This window comes from Thamnophis elegans, chromosome 1, assembly GCF_009769535.1.
Source record: "Thamnophis elegans isolate rThaEle1 chromosome 1, rThaEle1.pri, whole genome shotgun sequence".
Classification (NCBI taxonomy): Eukaryota; Metazoa; Chordata; class Lepidosauria; order Squamata; family Colubridae; genus Thamnophis; species Thamnophis elegans.
The window spans coordinates 60423200-60428380 of NC_045541.1; the positions used below are offsets into that span (position 1 = coordinate 60423200).

The 5181-nt window shown below is 40.8% G+C and overlaps 1 protein-coding gene across 3 annotated transcripts in view; it reads right to left on the reverse strand.

Annotated features, from left to right (window-relative positions):
- The window catches only part of MAP3K2 (mitogen-activated protein kinase kinase kinase 2), a 62478-nt gene extending 60232 nt beyond the window's left edge, over positions 1-2246 (reverse strand). Inside the window, exons 1-2 of one of the 3 annotated variants that reach the window (XM_032216970.1) lie at positions 1924-2246; positions 1536-1690 (exon numbers count right to left, since the gene is read on the reverse strand). The gene's annotated coding sequence lies outside the window, so the exon portion shown is untranslated. Of the gene's footprint in view, positions 1-1535 lie in introns of all 3 variants that reach the window. The other 2 variants (XM_032216963.1, XM_032216957.1) reach the window with 2 other exon arrangements.
- Positions 2247-5181: the final 2935 nt, after the last annotated feature.

The window sequence follows — 5181 nt, forward strand, 5'->3', positions numbered from 1 at the left end:
CTTGTGAAAAAAACTCACCTATGTTAAATTGCACATTATGAAATGTAGATACTGTATGCATATTTATTCCAGATATCAAAAGTGTACCAACATGTTATTTTTAAACTAATTTTCCTAGGTATGTTTTTAAAAAGTCTTAATGTGAGTTTCTAGTAGCCTCTTTTACCATGAGAGTGAAAGAAAGGAACCTGAAATACAAATATCTTTAAAATGTGGTCAGCATCTCCAAACTTTGATCCTCAAACCCACAATGTTATGGCAAACTTGCAAGAATTTGCTTGCCAAGCAAAAGCGGGAGCCAGAAAAATTCCTTGCATGTATTTCCACATTTCACAACATAGGGCAAAAGAAACCCAGTGTTCACTTTTCCATTTACAAATATGCAATGATGGGCAACACTCATAAATCAAGAGACAATCTATCAAGCAGTTGTCCCGAGACTCTATGCTTCAAATAATACATGGAGAAAAGCAGTAAAAAGCACAAATCACAAATAGCACAAATTATATTAAACCCAGTTTTCACTGGCAGTATCATGTCACAAACCACTTAAGCAAATATAACCTTTTCTATTTGTAATGTTTTCCAAAATCACTCAGTGAAACTTTATTAGTTAAGATCACCATCAAAACTGACCCAAGTACAGTTCTTGTGGATAATCTTCATTATACACCCAAAATATCTCTCACAGTTGTTCATATTATTGAGCCTTAATTTTCATGTTTCTAGATCTTGTTTTTAAACTGATAAATCGAATTCCATCTTCTTTCGTGATGGATTAAACATTCTTCCTCAAATACTAAAAACGATCTGCAGATAACCAAAGGTGCTTTTTCAAGAGGCAACTGCAGATAATCAAATATTAAAAATCTTATTTCTTGGTACAACACCCCACAATTCTCAGAATATACTATGTATAAATCAGCAGGACTCCAGAGGGAGGGAAAACATGCAGGGCATTTCCAAAACAAACTGTTATTCTGGTATAAACAGGGCCACTTATACACTATACACTTATACAGTCAAGGCTATATACCGACATTGCTTTCCCATCCTTTTAGTAGCGAAGTTTGATCTCAAACAATTATGACACATAAAAAAATGTACGTGCAAGGCATACCTGGGCAGGACTTTTGACACCTATATTTATTGAGAAAGACGTTGGGAGTGAGCAGAGCAGGACTGCTTCCTCATACCAACCCCCCACCCCCAAGTACAAGTCAGCTAGCTCATGTAGTCCCTCTCTCCTTTCTTTTCAGGCAACGGAAGCGAACCTTGGATCTTTTTTCCACTTCAAATCACAACTCAAGAGACTTCCTACCCTTAGAACTCTGCGGTCGCTCCTGCAATACAAAGCCGATAACTGCGGAAAGCGGCAATAGCTCATAAAACAACCATCCTTGGCGCCCCTCAGCGCACCCAGGACGTCTGCTTTGCTTCTACCCGGGGGGGGGGCACTCCACCACCACTTTTCATCAGGTGCCGGAATTGGTGGCCCACACCGCGCGCGCGCGCACCCCCCCTCCCAAACGTACCTGTGGGGCAGAATTAAGGCGCGCGAGTGGTGTGGGGAGAAAGGGAGGAGGAGAATCCCCCCGGACTGGAGGCTCCAGGCCCAAACCGCCGAGGAGGAAGGGTGGTGTGGTCCAGGTTCTCGATTTTCACCGGAGACCCGAGATGCTCCTTGACCCTGGACAGGTGAAGACGGGAGGATGGCGTTGAAAGGGGGAGACGGGGAGCAGGCCCGGCGGCCCCTCGCCCCACAGGAAAGCGAAAGCTGCAGGCTGAGGTGGGGGGAACGGGGGACGGAGATAGAGAGGAGGCGGCGGCTGAAAGACCAGGGCACTCCCGCGGGCGAGGGGCAGGGGGAAGGATACCACGGCTGCCCCCCCACCCCGCGGCCGTCACCTTATCCAGCCAGACCTTCCTCTCTCCCTGCCCGCTCCAGTTTTTTTCCCCCTCTCCAGAGCTCCGCCTCCTTCACGCAGAAACCCGTGATACCGAACCCGGCGGCGACGTCAACGTCATTCGCGCAAGCGCGCGCCTCCCCCACCCCTCGTTCAGACGCCTCGGCTTAGAGACAACGTTTTCTAGGAAGAGGAAGAACTGGCGCGCGGGGCGACCATGGGAAACTCAGAAGCCCATTGAACTACAACTTCCGGCAGGCCCGGCGAAAGAGCGTGGAATGCTGGAAGTTGTGGTTTAATAAGCTTTAAGAATGCAGATGTCCTCTTTGGCTAGGAGAATGTGTGGCTTTAATGTACATAGAGTATTATATTATACGCACACATACAATATGTAAATATTATATTATGAAATATATAATGCCTATGTTATATGGCCTAATAAAGCATTCTGCAGACACGGTTTTATCTGAACACTAGCGGCAGTGCTATGCTTCCCATCTTCTCCAGTAAAACCATTTTACGGTACATTTTGCATCCTGGAGTAACCCACCGATATGTTCACCTTCCGGGTTCCTATAGATGGCAGCGCTACAACAGATCACGCGTGGAGATCACGCCCGTTGTGCTCAAGTAATTTTTCTCAGCAAATTTCTGACCGCGAATCTTGAGTCTCTGAACTTTTATTGGCTTTCCCAGTCAAAATGATTTGAAACACACTTGCTTTAAGTAATTTCAGTTGTCTTTTTTTTCTTCTAAGAAGCGGCGGTCACGAAAACAATAAAAATAAATATTTTAAAAATATTTTTAATTTTTTTAAAAAAATAAATCATTTTAGCATAGCTAGCTTTGGTCAATGCCGCCTTGACCTTGAGGATGGACTCAGACAATGACATAGTTAACATCATGGAGGTTAAACCGATTTCTGTGACAACAGAAATCAGAGTTATGAAAGTTATGGTTTTTCTAATAGTGATGTCTTCTAGTTATGAAACTTGAGACAGAGTTTAAAGGTATTATGATCCTCAAGGTGAACTGTTCGATCAGGCCTGGACTAAATAAAACTTATTGCTCCTTTCAGACAATGAGCAGCAAAGAGAATTTTATATATTTCAGACGTGAGATGTAAATAGATAATAGAGCAAAACTATGCTTGGCAAGGCTGAGGGAAGTAAATGACAATGACAGATAAGTGGATGGATAGGGTTAAGAATGTTTAAGATTAAGGAATGCCCTTTGAAGAGCTATACCTATTACAATAGATCAAGATGGCTAACATTTATCCATGCAGTTGTCAAAGGTTAGCCAGATTCCAATGTGCTTATCTCACACCTGTTGTCAGAGACATTTTAAGCCATTGCAGCCAGCACAAGAGTCTTGTGGCATCTTAAAGACTGAAATAGATTATTGCCCTAGATTTGCTGAGTTGTAGTCCAACATGCCATCGTTTCGATAAAACTATAGCAACAAATATACAAATCCATATTTTTTCAAATTGAACTTTTCTTATAGAAATCTTCGCTTTTAACAAGTATAAGTATATGTTTTGTAAGTAATGCAACAGTGCACAATATCTTACATATACATGGATGCCTAATTACAGTACAAGTGTCAAAATAACAAGCATCACAAAATTATGCTACAAGTTTTAGCCCCATCAGACCTATGCTTCTTCATACAACTGAGATTCTAGATACAAGACTGAAGGAAGGGTTAAGGGTATGACTGCCTCATCCCGATTTCATCTACCCATCCCATCAGATCTAGCAGGAGGGACATGTTCTGAGGTCCATCAGCCAGAGTGTCATCTGGCAGGGTCAAGGAAGAGACCATGGCATGGCACTCATTCTGTGGAACATCATCTCTCCAGAAATTAGATTGGCCTGATCCTACTAGTCTTTGGAATGACCTTGAAAATGTGGCTTTGTCAATAGGCATGGGGATGCAGGAAATTGATGGAGTCAGCATAATGGTTATATTGAATTCCATTGGTAGGTGTGATTCTTTGGCTACAAATTATTTTTTTATGATTTTTATATATATTTTTTTGTTTTAAATCGTTGTATTGTTCAGTTGTCTTTCATTGTTTAACTGTTGTAAGCTACCCAGGCATAGAGATTGGTGACAGTATGTATTAGAAAAATTCATACATAGATAAGAAACTAAATTAATCTGAGAGACAATTTTCATGAAGAAGGTATGCATACTTTTAGCAATAGCAATAGTACTCATAGTGCTTCACAGCCCTCTCTAAGCAGTTTATGGAGTCAGTATATTGCCCCAAACAATCTGGGTCCTCATTTTACTGACCTTGAAAGGATGGAAGAATGAGTCAACCTTGAGCCAATCAAGAGCGAACTGCTGGTAGTTAGTAGAATTAGCCTGCAATATTTCATTCTAACCACTGCATCCTCATGGCTCTTAATTTCAAGTCCATTCTTATTCTTCAATGTTAACTAGATTTGAGTGCCTAGTTAGTCTAAACCCCACTCCCAGCAATGGATTATGATGATGATGGTGATGTATATCCTATCTTTTCTCCAGAAGTGTTTTACAAAAAGTGTCTTTCAATGATCTTCATCACTGAAAGTGGATCTAAGATAGTCCAGGACTGAACTACACCACTACACCATCTTCTCAAATAATACAAATACTGTAAATATCGGTATTTATGGGTTTTGAAGGATAAGCCCATAAGTTCAAAGTGTCATTATAAGATCTTTTGATGTATCTTCTCCAGAGCAATCAGAAAGTTTTTAGTTTAGCAATTGATTCAGAAATGGGAGTTTTGAACCCAGCCAGCAGCTATCCAAATGTTGAAAAGATAAAGCAAAATCCAGTTTCTTACTGATGGTGAGAGATGTTACAGCAAAGTCTCCAATAGTGTGTAGTCCATGACATACATACAAAAATACATGTATTTATTTATTTATATTTATTTATCAATCAAAGTTCTTAACTTCCCATCTCCCTCTATCTGATAGCGTATCGCATGCAATTAGGGCTCATGCTGTTCATGACTGAAAGGCAACTATGAAACATAGGTATGAACTACATATTTCTTTATGTTGAAATGTTAGCCATTCTGGGTTACATTATTAGGGCAAGAGTTATTAACCCAAAGCCATTAAAGTGTCCAGGAAAATAAACTGTCATATTTCAGCTGTAGTTATGTCAGTATCTTCCCATCCAAAATATGAGTGCGCCCAAAATCTCACATTTTAATTTATAGGGCTCTGGATATGATACAGTGGCAATGGATGTTTCACTTTCTTCA